The following is a 17,663-nucleotide window of genomic DNA, read 5'->3' as shown; positions in this document are numbered from 1 at the left end:
TAAACCGAAGTGGCTGTTTTTGAAGACACTGACCCCTGCGTCCTTGGACTCCAGCCAGAGGGAAGCCGAGTCACCTGGAAAGGATGATAACACCAAACACTGGGAGTATGCTGAGCAGGGGGCACACAGGGCGCAAGACTATCTGCAGCATTTCATGCTTCCACAGACTCGCATCCATCTGATCAGGCCCGGCTCCTTTTCCTTCTGCGTATCCACGGTGACGCACATTCTTCTTTCCCTTTCAAGATTTCTAGAAAGAACAAAGCATCTGGGAACTAAACAGCAAGCGGGTTAGCTGAGGAGACACGTTCTGGTGGCAAAGAGCATAGATAGCACATAAAACGCCTTGGAAGGATTCGCTTTTTAATGGTAAATGTCGATTTCACTGTGCATGAACAAACGGATGAAAAAGTATTTCCACTGATAATCATCCAAATTTACCGATAGGCAGAGTAAGAAAAAGGCTGCTTGACAACGTATTCGAGTTTGATTTAAGGATATTTACTCTGTGTGTTTTGCCATGGGATGTTGAGAATGTGTGTTTTAGCCATTACGAAGCTTTAACACTTTGAATCTCAACATCAACTGTCATTAAATGATTATTGGCCAACCCCCTATAACGTCCCATAAGAAAGAAAGTTTAAAGTGATAAAAATAGGGGGATGGATGCTTAAAACCATAATTTTGCACAACTGCAAAAATTTAACGGATAAAAATTTAAAAATGCTCGAAAACAAACATTGATATCATCCATCGCTCCCAGGTTATCATTCTACCTGTTCCTCCCCAGTCCCCCAACAAACAGCAGATCCTTTAGTTGTCTCCCCAGCAGGCAGGACATAGGAGAGAGCCAGGGAGGTAGATGCTGGCTTCCAAATCTCAGATCAGTTGAGACCCTCGGGCACAAGCCATCCAGCCTACACAGGGCCCCGCTCCGAGCTACAGGACACACAGACTGCAGAGGGGCACTTGCCCTGGGAGATAGGGGCATCATTCAAGCCCACCCAACCCTAGGAGCACATACTGCTGAAAACCGGAGACTGATGCCCTCCTCCCATGTTCGCAAAGGGCAGCTGCCAGGGCTTGGGACACTGCTTTTAAGCTCACAGAGACTTTCCCAGTCAGTCCAATTCCCAGCCTCCAGCCCTGGCTACTAGCCTCCCTTAGTTAATCCCTTCTTGACCAGACTGCCCCCACCTGGTAAGAAGAGGGAAAGAAATAGGACCCAGAGCCTAGCGGCAAAGGACCATTCCAATGGTTGCTCTGCCCCCTCTGTACAGACAGCCTGTTCCCTGATACTTTGCGCCTGAGATGGCAGAGGGATGTCCTAACACTTTTATCGCCCCCATAAAGATAAGGAGAGGGTTAAAAGGTCACTGGCTATAAAAACAACTCTGAGGAAAAGGGAAAGTGGCCAAGTCCAGTTAAACTCCTCTTGAGAGACAGCTGGGTTCTAGAAAAGGGGAAACCCACGTCCACTCTCTTCCCTCCATTACGGACTCAAGTGTCCCACTAGGTCATGTGGCCTAGGTACCTGTATAAGGGTGCAGGATTTGTGGGTTTGCCTTCAGCCTGTGAACCAGTCCGATGTCACCTTCTCTCTCTTTTCCCCCCCAACCCATTGTGCAGAGAGATCCTTGCTGTTAGTCTGGGAAACTCCTCTGGGGGAATTGGCTTGATTGAGCTGTAACAAGCAAGTCAGGACAGTTAAAGGCAGGATTCTCAGCCAGGGAACTCCCTGCTGACGGAGAGAAGAGTGAACTGCTGCATCCGCACAACACAGGCGCACTCAAAACTCTTCGCTTCACCCACAGTGCAGCAGCACCAGAGTCTAGCAGAATTGGACTCGAGGGGGAGGACGTCACTGCAGCGTTAACACAGGGGATCAGCCCCAGGGTAGCCTAGCCACAGTACAACACCCAACCCAGGTTGTGTCCTTACAGGCGCTCTGCTCCGCCGGGCGTTGCGGTGGACTGCTGGGGGCACATCCCAGGATTCGTTGTGCTGCAATAAACTGAGCTGCTCTTTGAGTCTTTCCCAGGGAATTGCGGGAGAACTGGTCTGTTTTTGATTGCTCCTTACACTACAGAAGCAGAGTGGGCCAGACCCTGGACTGGGATCAGGGGACGTAGGTTCTGTTTCCCCGTCCATCAGGGGACTGTTGCCTCTCGTCTTAGACTTAGATTGTAAGATGTCAGGGACTGTCTTTCTGCTGGTGCAGCGCTTAGCACAATGGGATTCTGGCGGGGTTTTGCGAGTAATACAAATAACAGTATCTACAACACAACAACTTTACCTTTAAGGCACAACTTAGGCCCTCCTAGAAACACATAATGACATATGAAGCATGAGAAGAAATCTGGAGCTATGTCAATATGACCACCTAGCTCTTAGACAACACTCCTCATCAGTCAAACCCAAAGGAAGTGGGTATCCTCATCTCCATTTCACAGAGGGGGAAACTGAGGCACAAAGAGGGACTCGCCCAAGGTCACTCAGCAGGTCAGTGGCAGAGCCAGGATTAGGAACTGGGTCTCCAAAGTCCCAGTTTGGTGACCTAGCCACTTAGGCACTCTGCCCCTTACACTGCGGTAATAGAATCACACCAATGGATCGAAGAGCAGAAGCCGGTTCCTTGAGTGAGAGAGACGTGGTTTTATATTAGGCTCATCCCCAAGTTCCGGCCCATGCTGACCTCTCCTGTCTGTGCTCACTCTTAGCAAATTCAGCCACGCCCAGCAAGCAGCTTTGGGCAGGAGAACAAACATGCTGCTACCATCATGGTGCCTACAACACCCAGGTGCAACACTTCTACCAAAGCTCCATCCAGCCCTGAGCTTTTCCATTTCCTTTCACATACATTTTTTTGGGGGTGGGGGGGCTGTCCCATTACTTATGTATTTATTTTTGTTGAACAAGGCACCACTGTCATTGTAAAAAAAAGAACCATTAAAAGGCCTGATAAGTATTAATCGTGGAGGGTCACTCTCTACCCAGCGGGGTCAAAGATTACTTCCTCACACTTGGCTGCCTGATAATAAGTCAATCAGGGCTGGGGTTTCGAGACAGAATTTATCAGCAGGCTCTGGGAAAGTAAAGAGATGAAGGTGGCTGCTAATCCCAAAGCCAGGTGATAATGGAGGGACCACGCCAGGGGGTATAGCAGACAGTGAGCCTATGTGCCCTGGGTATCTTGGCTTTAGGTGTCATGGACCATGCACAGGCAGCACGGTGTGCATGTGAGAGAGATTATGGGAGGTAACTAGCAATAGAAAATTGAATCCCAGAGAGAACTTGTCTTTCTATAAGAATCTACTCAAGGTCTGTGGTACAAACCTTAGAATATCAGGGTTAGAAGGGACCTCAGGAGATCATCTAGTCCAACCCCCTACTCAAAGCAGGACCAAGCCCCAGATCCCTAAATAGCCCCCTCAAGGCTTGAACTCACAACCCTGGGTTTAGCAGGCCAATGCTCAAACCACTAAGCTATCCCTTTTTTTAGAAAGCAACAGTATTTTGCACAGGAATGATCCCAAAACACAACAGCTTCCAACTCTGCAGCACCAGAGCCATCAAACTAGAGGACTCCTTCAGCATTTGGAGCTGCTAGGAGTGAACGACTGGTGTAGCCGTAGCTCCGGACGGGGCACTGCTTCTCCATCTTGCAATTCCACAGAAGGGCAGGTAGAACCAGGAAGTCCTGGGGGCATCCTAGCCATGCTCCTGATCTGGATTGTGGAATAGTCAAAAAAAAAAGACCCACCCAAAAATCCACAGTGGGTTTTGCACTGAGCTCAGCGCATGCCAGGACAGAACTGTGGTCCAGGCCGAGCAGTGTGGACACTCGGACTGTATAAGCTCGTTCTCATCATCTGACTGCAACAAAGTAACCCAGGGCCCTGGGCTTCTGATGGATGAAGGATGGAGTTGGAGGGAGCAAGGAGCTCCCAAATCCCACTCCTCGTGGGCCCCAGAGCCTGGCAGTGCATCCCCAGCATTTGGCCCTCTCACCACTCTTTTACTTCCAGACGCTTTGCAGACATTAGTGAAGCACCCACGGAGGGAACGTCTACACTGTGACCCAACCGAGCTTGTGCCCTAAAATAGCAGAAGAGCTGCAGCAGGTCAGGCTACCTGCCCAAGGAGAATGTCGCCTGAGACACGAGGTTTATGCTCGGATGGCTGGCCTCTGCCACCGTCCAGGCCACTGTGCTACACTGCTATTTTTAGCACATTAGCTCGATCAGGGCTAGTGCGGGTACATAATTCCCAGCTCGGGCAGATGCCTCCAGCTGCAATGTAGACGTACCTTAATTACCCACTCTAGAAGATGCCAGGCAGTGCATTCCCTGCGCTCCGCTGCACCAGCAATTGAAGGCTTGCCAAACCTGCGTCCTTCAAGCCATTCCCTCCCTATGCAGCATGCCAAAGAATGGCTTTGCTTTGCCGGGCCTGATGCCCCGAAGAACACATAGTACTGAAGGGAAAGGTTTGTACAACTTCCCTATTACACCCCCGCTGAGCTTGGGACTCTACTGTGGTAGACGTGAACACACACATTGGAGAGACAGTTCCTGTCCTGAAGATTCTATGGTTTAACTACATAAGACAGACAAAATCAAACCAACCAGATAGCTTTCTTTGACAGGTAACAAGCCTTGCGGATGGTGGGGAAGCAGTAGACGTGGTATATTTTTACTTTAGTAAAGCTTTTGATACTGTCTTGCATGACCTTCTCATAAACAAACTAGGGAAATGCAACCTAGATGGAGCTACTATAAGGTGGGTGCAAAACTGGTTGGAAAAACCATTCCCAGAGAGTAGTTATCGGTGGTTCACAGTCATGCTGGAAGGGCATAATGAGTGGGGTCCCGTAGGGATCAGTTCTTGGTCCGGTTCTGTTCAATATCTTCATCAATGATTTAGATCAGGGGTCGGCAACCTTTCAGAAGTGGTGTGCCGAGTCTTCATTTATTCACTCTAATTTAAGGTTTCGCGTGCCAGTCATACATTTTAACGTTTTTAGAAGGTCTCTTTCTATAAGTCTATAATATATAACTAAACTATTGTTGTATGTAAAGTAAATAAGGTTTTTAAAATGTTTAAGAAGCTTAATTTAAATTTAAATTAAAATGCAGAGCCCCCCGGACCGGTAGCCAGGACCCAGGCAGTGTGAGTGCCACTGAAAATCAGCTCGCATGCCGCCTTCGGCACACGTGCCATAGGTTGCCTACCCCTGATTTAGATAATGGCAGAGAGAGTACACTTATAAAGTTTGCGGCCAATACCAAGCTGGGAGGGGTTGCAAGTGCTTTGGAGGATAGGATTCAAATTCAAAATGATCTGGACAAGCTGGAGAAATGGTCTGAAGTAAACAGGATGAAATTCAATAAGCACAAATGCAAAGTGCTCCACTTAGGAAGGAACAATCAGTTGCACACATACAAAATGGGAAATGCCTGCCTAGGAAGGTGTACTGCAGAAAGGGATCTGGGGGTCATAGCTAAATATGAGTCAACAGTGTAATGCTGTTGCAAAAGAAAAAAAAAAGCAAACATCATTCTGGGATGTATTAGCAGGAGTGTTGTGAACAAGGCACGAGAAGTCATTCTTCCGCTCTACTTGGCGCTGATTAGGCCTCAATTGGAGTATTGTGTCCAGTTCTGGGCGCCACATTTCAGGAAAGAATTGGACAAATTGAGAAAGTCCAGAGAAGAGCAACAAAAATGATTAAGGTCTAGAAAACATGACCTATGAGAGAAGATTGAAAAAATTGGGTTTGTTTAGTCTGAGAGGAGACATGATAACAGTTTTCAGATACATAAAAGGTTGTTACAAGGAGGAGGAAGACGAATTGTTGTTCTTAACCTCTGAAGATAGGACAAGAAGCAATGGGCTTAAATTGCAGCAACGGAGGTTTAGGTTGGACATTAGGAAAAACTTCCTGTCAGGGTGGTTAAGCACTGGACTAAGTTGCCTTGGGAGGTTGTGGAATCTCCATCACTGGAGATTTTTAAGAGCAGGTTAGATAAACACCTGTCAGGAATGGTGTAGATAATAGTCCTGCCATGAGTGCAGGGAACTGGACTAGATGATCTCTCGAGGTCCCGTCCAGTCCTATGATTCTATGAAAATGTGGGAGGGGAAACTGAGGCCCAGAGCAGGGAAGTGACTTGCCCAAGGGCACCCAGAAGGTCAGTGGCTGAGTAAAGAATAGAACCTAGATTCCCTTTTCCCAGTCCAGTGACTGGCCCACTTTGCTTCTGTAAGTATCAGGAGCAATCAAGGAGCCAAGCCAATATTTACTTGCTGAAGGGTTTGCAGGGGACACAGGAAGTCAGCTGCCACATGGCTAGAACTGCAGGCTAGTAGTCAGACCTGCAAGAAAAGGCGGGAACCTGTGGTCACTCCCAGAGGCAGCCGCCTCCACCTTATCTTCCCAGGTGCTAGAAACCAAAGTAGGCTCCTTCTGGCTGGGTTCAGGGCAGCAATTTGTTACCAACAGGTACAGCAAGAATTAGGTGGGTGTGGGGGACAGGAGAGAGAGAGAGAGATGCAGAGAGAGGAAAGAAGGAGAAACAGATGAAAGAAGGGTGAGAAAGGAAAACTCAGCAGCAACTCTCAAAGCCAGGAGGAGTTTGAGTGAAAGGAGAGAGGTGCGGGCACAGGGGAGCGAAACAGACAGGAAAGAAAGAGAGGAGAGCATTGCATTGGCACAGCCTGTCAACACGACAGAGCAGGGAAAGGCTCCGAGGCAGCACTAGGGACAGGTCATTGCTGACACTTCGACATGGCAGGAGACCAACTAACTGAGCAGACAAGCCCCGTGCGGAGAGAGAGCAGGAGGAGGACGAAGGCTGAGATCAGAGCCCCTCAACACAGAACCAGCTTGGCATCCCCTCGGCGAGGACACAGGCCCCCCTCGTGCCCCGGGGAGCCAAGGTGCTGTCAGGGGGGTAGGTGTGGCAGAGTGACTGCTCCTTTCTCTCTCACCAGAGGACAGGCCATGCGCCTTGGCAGCAGCAGGAAGGCCTCAGTGTCAGCTCTGGGGGAAGGTTTGGATCTCGCCCCCCCCGGCCCCTCCGACATGCATCTTGCAAACACTTTCCCTATCAGAGAGGCTTTACATGGCGAATATTGAAAGCACCTGCCTGCCCTGGAATGGAATCAAAGGCCCTGGCGTGCCATTTGAATGGAACAATTATCCCCAGCCAAATGCTGTGCAAAAGAATGTAGGGCACCGTCTCATTTGGGAGCCCCCAAATAGGAGCAGAGTGCAATTAAAATAAGCAATGCCAGATGGTTTATTAGCAAATACAGAGCTGGGGGCCGAGATTTGTTTACACATTCCAGTAAGCGGCTTGGGAGCTAGTATATCACAGGCACGCTCCCCTGCGCGCGCACACACCAGATGATGGAGCAGGGGGGTATTTTATTTGTTGAGAAACGTGGCGTGCAGATACTGCGGCCGTGAGCTCATCAGTCCAATCAGTGGGATTAGATTCGATTATTGCATTACCACAAAGGATAAGCCCCTGAGAACGGTTGCATTAGATTAATAGAATGTAAGGCCAGAAGGGATCTAGTCTGACCTCCTGAACATCACAGGCCAGGACATCGGAGCCAGTGAGCTCAAGACCCTGCGTTTGGCTAAAGCATCGCTTCCAGAAAGGCATCGTCCAGTCCTGATCTGAAGCTATCAAGAGCGGGAGAATCCAACACATCCCTTGGTCGTTGATCCCATTGGCCACCCACTCCCATGGGGAGAAGCGTGGGCCTTATCTCTAATTGGAATTAGTCTGGTTTTAACTGCCAGCCATTGGTCCTTGTGCTGCCTTTCTCCACTAGGTCAAAGAGCCCCTAAGGAGCCAGTGTTTTCTCCACGTGAAGATCCGTATACACTGCAATCGAGTTGCCACTCACTCTTTTTTTGAGAAACTAAACCGATTCACCTCTTTAAGTCTCTCACACTAAGGCATTTCATCCAGCCCTCAATTCATTTGGGGGGCTCTTTTCTGCCCCTTGGCCGCATTTGAAGGATGTTGAAAAGCTGGAGACCAGTGCTGTGTATCCCACTATTGTTCTCAGCAATGCCGCAGACAGAGGTAAAAATCACCTCCTTGCTCCTACTCCCATTTTTACGTCCAAGGATCGCATTAACTGTTCATGCCATAGAATTGCACTGGGAACTCATGTTGACCTCCTTGTCCTCTGTGGCCCCTAAATCCTGTTCGGAGTCACTGCTCTCCAGGTTACAGCCCCCCATTCTGTAGGGGTGGCCGGCATTCTTCGTTCCTGGATGTATGATGTAGCATTTGGCTGTATTAACCCCCGTTTTGTTTGAATGGGCCCATCTTCCCAAGCAATCCAGATCGCTCCCTGTGAGTGCCCCACCCTCCTCATTATTTACCACTTCACCAACCTTTGTGTCATCTGCAAATATTAATGATCAGTGATTTGATATTTCCTTCCAGATCATTAATGAAAATGGTAATAGCGTTGGGCCTACTGCAGACCCCTGTGCAGCTCCACCAGAAATATGCCCATTCAAATACAATTCTCCACTGACAATGACTTCTTGTGATTAGCCAGGTCTCACTCCATTTAACATGTGATTCATTGATATTGTCTAGTCAGTGCTATTTTTTAAATAAGAAATGGGATGGATCCCTTGGTGATTACCTGGTTCTGTTCATTCCCTCTGAAGAACCTGGCATTGGCCACTGTTGGAAGACAGAATACTGGGCTAGATGGACCTTTGGTCTGACCCAGTATGGCCGTTATGTTCTTATGTCCTTCAGCACTAAGTTAAACACCTTACAAAAGTCTAAGAATTGCATCTATGCAATTACCTTTATCAGCCAAACTTGTCATCTCAAAGAATGAAGTCAGGTTGGTTTGACAAGATCTAGTTTCCATCAAACCATGTTGAACGGCATTAATTCTAATCCTGTGGACACAGGAGATTCCTAGTGGAGTCTGTGGGACAGAGTTCCCCTAGCTGCTCCACTCCTATCAGGTGTTTGATCCTGCAGCTTAACTGGTGCTGATTTATTGGGGCAGAGGTGACTCAGACTCCAGCCTTCACAAAAGGGAAGGAGGAATCACCCTGGTCAGTGGCACTGCTTGTATGTATAAAGTTCAGCAGGTGTAAGTGTTTGCAGAATCAGAACCTTAGTTGATGAGCCAGAGACCTTGTCTCCGAAAGATGCGCACCTCTGGCATATACCCACTAAGGGTAACTAGCCACAGGGACAAACAAGCAGGGATAGAGAAAGAAATTGCTCTTTCTCTTGACATCTTCAAATCAAGACAGGATGCCTTTCAGGAAGACATGCTGAAGCCAAACACAAGTTACTGAGCTCAGTGCAGGAGTAACTGGGTGAAATTCAATTGTCTGTGCTACACAGGAGGGCAGAGCAGATGATCTAATGGTCCCTCCAGGCCTCTTGAAGTCTATAAAATGTTAAAGATGTTGAAATCTTGCAAGCAGAGGGAGAGTTCAGCCCCAGCTGGGGAATCACGTGGAAGCTCTTGTGAGTTCTCAGACCTCCTGAATTGTCAAACTCTCTCCAATCCAGCTTTTCTGACAAGATTTCTGCCGTCTCAGCCTTTGTTGTATTGCCAACTCTTGCTATCTGAATCCCAAGTCTCCAGATATTTGGGGTTTCTTAAAGCTCCTGGAGTTACGAGAAGCTCCATTTTCACTGAAATACATTAAAGTTTCTAGCTCTCACGGTGGGGGAGAAAAGCTGGAAATGTGATGCAAGTGTGGGGTAAAGGCTCAGAAACCAGAAGGCAAGAAGTAAATACCCAACATGTTTTTTGTTTTAAATCATGATTTTTTAACATTTGATATTGGCAATAATGGCTTCCTCCAATGTAGACACAGAAAAGTCATGTTTTATGATCATTATTTGTGACTTGTATTATGGTAATGCCTAAGCGCCGAAGTCTCAGACCCAGACTCCACTGGCTAGGCGCTGTAAACACACAACAGAAAGGTGATCTCTTCCCCAGAGAATTTACAATCTAAAGACTAATCTAGGCTAGAAACGCTTTGCTCATACGGCTGTACTGGCAGAACCCCCTACTGAAGATGCAGCTTCTACCAGAATAAGGAGTTCTTTTGGTGATATAGTTAAACCACATCCTTGAACAACATAAGCTATCCCGAAAATAGGTCTCTTTTGCAGATATAGCTGCATCTACACAGGCGTTTCTGCCAGCATAGCCATGTCGGCCAGGGTGTGTTTTTTCCCACACCCCAGGGCCCAGACTGGTATAGCTAAGTAAATGGTGGCAGAAATCTTGCTGGTGATCATTTGTCCTGTAGCTCAAATGACACAGCTGTGTGCTTTCAGAACTGGGGGATGAGGTATTAATCCTGCCTCCCTGAGAGTCTGTGATTTATATCTCAGGAATCCGTTTATTTAATTTTCCTCCTGCCATTCCAGTGTTTATTTTCAAACTGGTTGCATAAACTAAAAAGAGTCTTTTTAAAGCAATGTTGGGCGTGGTTATTTTGATGATAGGTCATGCTTTGGAAAACAAAAAGCCACCAAAAATTCATCCTTATTGCTACTGACTTTGCATCAGCAAAATCGTGTAAGTGAATGCATTTTATTAATCAGCTTTCATAATTATCTTGGAAAGCTACTAAAAATATTCAATGTTCTTTAAAGGATTGTTTTTAGAAGTTGAAAGTTAGTCGTACCTTACTCTTACGTAGCACATTTCATCTGTAGACCTCAAAGCGCTTTACAAAGGAGGTAAGACATCACCTTATTTTACACACGGGGAAACTGAGGCATACAGAAGAGACGTGACTTACTCAAGGTCACATATTACTAGGAGAGACATGAATAGAGCTCATGCTTCCTGAATCTACTCTCATGTGCTAGCCATTGGGCTAACACAGTCACACAATATAAGAAAATACCTGTCCCATAATTCAAATGTTTTATATTCTGCCCTAATATTTCAGTACAAATGGTTTCAGCTTAGGCCCGGATTCTGTCAGTGTATCCATGTGGGCAGTTCCTGGCACCACGCAGGCCCAAGATCTTCTCAGCACTTCACTGTGTGCTGTGGTCAAAACTAGAATTTTCTATATTGGCATAAATTCCACAATTTCATTTTTTTTTCCTGTTCCAAGACAGGCCAAAACCAAAAATGTGGAAGTTTCCTGAAAAACAAAATTCTGAAGAAAATTTTGTTTGGGTCGATCAAAATGTTTCCTTCCAGTTTTAATCTTTAAAATGTTTTTAACTAGAAAACCCAATGAATTTCAGTTTGAAAAGCCATTCCGAAAATGTCCAAGTGGGGCATCTCCATGTTACCAAAATGCCTCGATTCATTTAAGTTTCCTAAAACAAAATTTTGTTGAAACGGACACTTTCAAAACATTTCAATTTCTACAAAAAAGACTTTTTTCATCACAACACCAGTCTGATCAGTTGTAGTCAAAATGTGTTCATCGATCCATCCTGGCTTCCCAGGAATAACTGGGATTGGTTTGATTGGGAGTGATTTACAAATCGATGGTTCTCTATGTAACGCCTCTGGGGGGAGATCTGTGTTCTCCAGAGCATATTCTTCCTGGAGCCAGTTCTACAGGCCTCCTGCCAGACACAGCTGAGAGCAGCCTTGCGAATGCCATAACCTGCTCTGGCTGTCCTCACAAAAGGCCTTTATGCCAGCTGGGTACAGCTGGGCTGCTGCCTGCCCATGCCTTGGGCACTGGGGAGTCTCTGGCTGGAGTGGTGGCAGGGTTAAGAATCTGTCCCATTGATTTCAGTAGATTTAGGCTGGTTACATGAGATCAGAATATGCCCTGTAGAACCATATCAGCTAGAGATGGACAAGTCCGCCTCTAGCTCATCGGTGCTAGTGAAGGCCTGTTCCCTATTGTCCAGTCTCACTTCAAAGGAATGAGCAATGGGACTTCCACTGGCTACATGGGAGACTATGCCACAGCTGAGGCAGTCTGTCAGGACAGGTTCTTCCGAAATACACCTCTACCCCGATATAACACGAATTCGGATATAACGTGGTAAAGCAGCTCTCTCGGGGGGCGGGGCTGAGCGCTCCGGCAGATCGATATAACGCGGTTTCACCTATAACGCGGTAAGATTTCTTGTGTTTACAGCCCTGCAAGCCAGGGCCTGAACCGCTCACTGGACACCTCTGACAGTTTATATACTGCGGCGAGGTTCCCTCCAACAGTAGGAAGAGATTTTAGTGCCCTTTTAAGTGCGGTTAAGAATTACAGCAGATCTTCCCAGGGGAGGAATGAGAACAGGCGGCTCCATCTGGGAAACACTCCGCAGCCTTCCTGTTACACGAGGGCTTGGCAGCGCCGGCCCGCGGAGCGCCAGCTCCAGCCCGCGTGGCTAACAAAAGGCAATGGAGCCCCGAAAGCAGCCATGGAGCCTCGAGAGCTTTAGCAGGAGAGCTGCAAGCAACGCCACAGCAAGCAGCTCAAAGGCAACGGCAACGAGCAACTGCTGCATGCCATGCAGCCACAGCCAGAGGCCAGCACTCTGTACTCGACTGCTTGAGGTGGGAGACCCCCTTCTCCCTGCCTTGCCCACAGTGCTTCTGCTGTTTGTTTTTGTGTCCAGAGCTGGAGGAGGTACGGTTGCCAAGCAGAGGGGGCTGACACCTCTAACGAATTACAGTCATCCCAGCTCGAGGTGAACTCCAAAGCGCCTGTTTACACAATCGCTGAACTGCCTTCAGCCGCTCTTTGGTGCCAGGAGTCCCTCCAGCCGTGATGGATCCCAGCCGAGTGGGCGCAGAGGCTCGTGTTTATCATGTCAGAGTGATAGGCTTTGGATGGGGGAAACAAGTTGCTGTATTTCCTGGCATATTGGCCACAGGCGTGATAAGATGCCCACCCAATGCTTGTTCCAGAAAACACGCTTTCCTGCCTTTTCCCCCAGTCACTGCACAAAAGCCTATGGCTAGAGAGCACCTCACATCAAAACATTTTAGAAACTACAGCTGCTGGGGATGGTCATGGTGCTCTGATGGGAGTACAAGGAGCCCAAGACCACACAGGATTGGGCCCTAATGGGTGAACTGGAGCAAATACCGGTGGGAACGCATTTGTGCAGTTTAGAAGTGAATTCCCCGTTCCAGGGGAAGAGTCACCCCTGTGCAAAAGGCCAACCCAAGGCCTATCCACCACATAACTACCGCAGAGCTTTATTCGGCTTCCCATCTCCCTACTACCTGAACAACTTCGGTCCCACTTAAGCCCAGGCGGGTTAAGCCACTGCCTGAACTTCTGGCTTAAGTTGTGCTAGCAGCCCAGGACTCCAAGCAGCCAATATGGGAGTCATGGATCAGCAGGGCTGAGGGAAGCCCCAGTGACCCCATGTTTCCCCTAGCCATGTCCTCCCATACACCAGCAGCAGGTAGAAGCTACAGCACTGCTCGCCGGTCACTGGGAGTTCCCCATACACTGGCGAGGTACTCCCGTGGCTAGTTATGTGGGCTCTGTGGCCACTTTCTGCCAGTTCAAAGCAGCCATACTGCACCCAGGTCTGACAAGAGGCGGAGAAAGTGGGGGGATAATTGTACGGGACCCTGAGGTCAGAGGGAGCCCAAAATGTCTGTGTAAATAAAATGAAATGGGAGGGCGAGCCCAAGCAAACGTGATGTACCGGGGCACATTTCTTTAATGAGCCCGTCCCAGCACTAATAGCAAAAAGGAAACGGGATAGAAAACTAGGTTTGTCTCAGGCCAGCCAGGAGGTGGAGACATCACACACTGTAGCTGGCTGTTGATACACAGAAGGGAAGGGACCGTATTCGGATGCTAGATCTCTCTCGGAAGTGACTGGTGTTCCAGTTTTATTTCAACCTAAAATGACCCAAATTGTACCATGACATGCTCTGCCATCTGCATGATCTCCTCTAGGCCATGCTGATTTCCCTGCTGCAGGCCTCAGGGCTGCAAAGCTTCATGAGTGGTGAAAGGTGGAAAGCACCGAATTGGCTCCGTGGCCATCATAGAAAGCGTCCCAGTCCCTGCTGCAGGGGCTGACCAGCTAAAGGACAACAGAGTTCAGTAGGGTTAGACAAGGGACTGGAGGAGCCGTACTGCAAATAGCGAGGAGGGAGTCAAAACCATAGGCTACACGCACATGGGTGCGCGCACTAGGCCGTGGTGCTTGTTTTAGCCTTGTCAGCATATTATTATAGCCAGCTCCCTTCTCCAGGAACTTGCAGGAATAAGACCTCAGGGCTGGCCCTTGAGGGAAGAGGCTTCTCCTTCCCCGCTTATCTCCTGACCTCCTCATTTTGTTCCAGAGTTATTTTTGGAAATAAAAGCTTTTCTTCCTCCCCCAGCCCTTGCTTCTACCACACAAAGTGCCATTTTAAGCATCCTGCCCACCCAACCAGAAAAATGGCGGCGGAAGCCAGGGTAGAGTTAACCTTTAGAGCCACTAGAGGAAAGGAGAGGCCTTCTCGACTGATTAACCCTCTGCTAACATGGCCACCTGCATGGAAAGGCCTCATCGGCATGATAACACAGGGAGGGGCAGCCACAAGTGAGCTGAGCTGCGAGGTCTCAGCATTCTTCTTGCCATTTGGTTCATTGGATGAGAGCTCTGAGAAAGGAAGAGATGAAAGAACAAAAGGGTGGATAGAGGGGGGGGGAAAAGAGGGAAAGGAGCATGGAAGGGATTCTGCAAAGGATGGAAACTGCAGAAGAAAGGGGCTTGGAGGGCAGTGAGTGCCGGGGGGGGGGGGGGGTGTTGCTGGGTGACTCACCGAGGCAGGGGTGGAGCTGGCGCAGACAGGTGCAAGTGGATACCAGGATGGGGCCAGCTGGTGAGAGCAGCCTGGAAGACCACAAGGCACAGGGCAAGAAGAGTTCCCAGCTGACTGGTGACAGTTGCACAGACTGGCTTGCTGCTCTTCCTGTGGGATTAAGTAGTTGTCGCTGGGGGTCATCTGACCTGGTCCTTACTCATGGATTGGCTGCTGCAACATGCTTGAAGGATGAGCCATTGCAGGCTCTGGCTGAGGGCTTAGCTCACAGTGACGTGTCCATGCCTCTATGCATCGAGTCTCTGCTCTCAGGAGTCACCGGACCAAGTCCCTGTGTGCTTATTATTAATATCACAGCAGCACCTTCGGCCCCCAGTTATGATTTATTATTTGCATTGTGGTAGCACCTAGGAGCCCCAGTCCAGACCTGGACCCTGTTGTGCTAGGCGCTGCACAAAGACAGTCCCTGCCCCGGAGAATTTACAGTCTATATAAATGAGATCAGGGCCCCATGGTTCTGTGCACACTGCATACACACACTGGGAGACGGACCCTGCCCTTGTAGTCTAGACGAGACAGATAAAGAGAAACTGAGGCACAGAGAGGTGAAGTGGCTTGCCCAAGGACACACAGCAGGTCAGTGGCAAAGCTCGGAATAAAATGGTCACATATAACAGGGTAGTATCCCAATAAATAGTCTGCAAGCCCTCTAGTGGCACGCTCTGTGTTCTTACGTTTCGAAACGTTCCAGAAGAGCCATGCTAATACGCAGCTAGGCCTTGCACGTAGTTAGTAAACCCTGTTCTCTGGACCCCAGCATGCTCACGTGGCTTCTTCAGATTGCATTTGGTGTGTAGAGGGCACAAGACCCAACAAAACCCCAGGTTTCTGGATCCCCAGCCCATGCCCTATCTGCAAGGCCCCACTGCTGGCCTGCTCTGGGGCCTGAAAACACCATAGGTATCAGGCCGGGCGTATCGGCTGTATGGCTCCTTCCCACAGCCGAAAGCGGCTCCAGGTGTGTAGCTGAGCAGTCTGAAACTCGCCCACCTACAGACCTCAGGCAGCCCTTACTCTGGTGAGCGCCCCCTGCTGCCACTAATCCTATAAAACCGCGGGGCAGTGCCGCCCAGGCGCAGGACTGCAGGGGTCATTGCGCTTTTGTTGTCCGCCCGCGTCACCGTGCGCCGACGCAGAGTCACAGTGGGAAGCCATTGAGAAGGCTCAGGCCCCGCGTGCTGACCCCACCTGAACTACAGCCTCTTTCCCAGGATACGCTGACGGCAGCCCTGTGTGCTCATGGCAAAGACATCGCATGTCCCGGCAGCTCACTTGTGGCTTCTTTCCAGACGTGGCCCCTCTCACTCTCCATGGGATCGTTTTTCTTTGGCTCCTTGTGCCCTTGTTTTTGTGTGTTCTTCGAACGGCTGGAGCCCTGCCCATAGGGGGGGGGGATGAGAGATGAGGGCTCCAGGATCTGACGACCTCTTCACACATACACCCCCTCCGGGCCCAAACACTGCCAAGTCAAGGGCATGCTTGGCATCTGTAGGTCAACAGGGTTTCTATGCCGACGCCAAGGAAACAAATCCCCGTCATTCATGGTGATGGAGACGATGGCAGGAGACTGGACAGGTGCCAGATCCCAAACAAAGTCAGAGGGAAGGAGAAAAGGCACACGTGCTGCTTGGTGCCAGCTGCTACAAACACGTCAGGGCAATGGGGCTCCGAGGCAAAGGTACTGCCTAGAATGTTAACCTCTCCAATGCCACGAGGATGAAGTCCACTAAGAGACCTGGGCACCGATCCTCAAAGGTATTTCAGCACCTAACTCATTCATTTCGCTGGGAATTAGGCTCCTAAATCACTGTGTTGAGTGGGGACCTGGAGCCTTTACATTCCACCTGCCCTCTAGGAAGGGAGTGGGGTTGGGTTTTTTTAGAACAGCAATTCAATGGAGGTGCAATGATCAGCATCTTGGCTAGGAGGAGCATGGGATTGAACCGGAGACCTCCAGAGCTTTCAAATAAAACAACCCTGCTCCTAGACTTATGCTCCAGGCCCAGCTCTTGTAAATAGCAGCTGGAATAGACGCCTGTCCTCTGGGGATTGGGCACCAAGAGGGACACGAAACACCCACAGACCAGTGGATTGTAGATACGCCATGTAAAGCCAAAAATCCCCTGTGGGATTTTAACACTCCACGGCTGCAGCTTACGCAGTGAGAAATGGGACAGTCACGGCCTATTTGAGTACAGTAGATTGTGCAAAGTGATTTCTGAGTCAGGGCACTAACTTTTCGCCCTGAGGAGGGCAGCTAGTCTCAGCTTGTTAGAAGAATGACCCTGGGCAGTGGCTGTAAAGGGTTTTCACTTCCCCCATTTGGAGTCTCTCCTGCTCTTCCCCTTTCCTTTGGTTTGCATCCTGCTGTGCAGTACCGCCAGAGCTTTCAGCACATCTCCGCAGTAGCCTCATCATTTATTTTGCTGCTCAAGTGCTTTATGCTTCAAAGACAGCCTGGAGGATGTATGCGCTCCCTAGGTAGAGACCCCCTGCCTCAGAGTTGAGTCTGAAGAAGCTGTTGCAGTATAGCTCCATCTGCTGTTGCAAAACGGGCCTTGCAGTTCAACGGAATACGATTTGCAAAGATGGTATGGAAGCTGGTGCATCAAGGAGCTAGGAGACATGGACCCCCTGGTGTGTCCTCCCTACTGCCAACCCCAAATGTCTGCCCCCAGCAAGAAGCGATACAGCCTCATAAAAGAAGCAGGCTGGAAGAAGGGTGACCCAGAGTGAGGATTCATTTGTCTTGTTGCCGTATGTTTCTGGATGCCCTTCCAAAATCCTGGCTGCCTCCTGGGCTTTTCCTGGCTCTG

This window comes from Trachemys scripta, chromosome 15, assembly GCF_013100865.1.
Source record: "Trachemys scripta elegans isolate TJP31775 chromosome 15, CAS_Tse_1.0, whole genome shotgun sequence".
Lineage (NCBI taxonomy): Eukaryota > Metazoa > Chordata > Testudines > Emydidae > Trachemys > Trachemys scripta.
Note: the sequence above shows the minus strand (reverse complement) of the source record.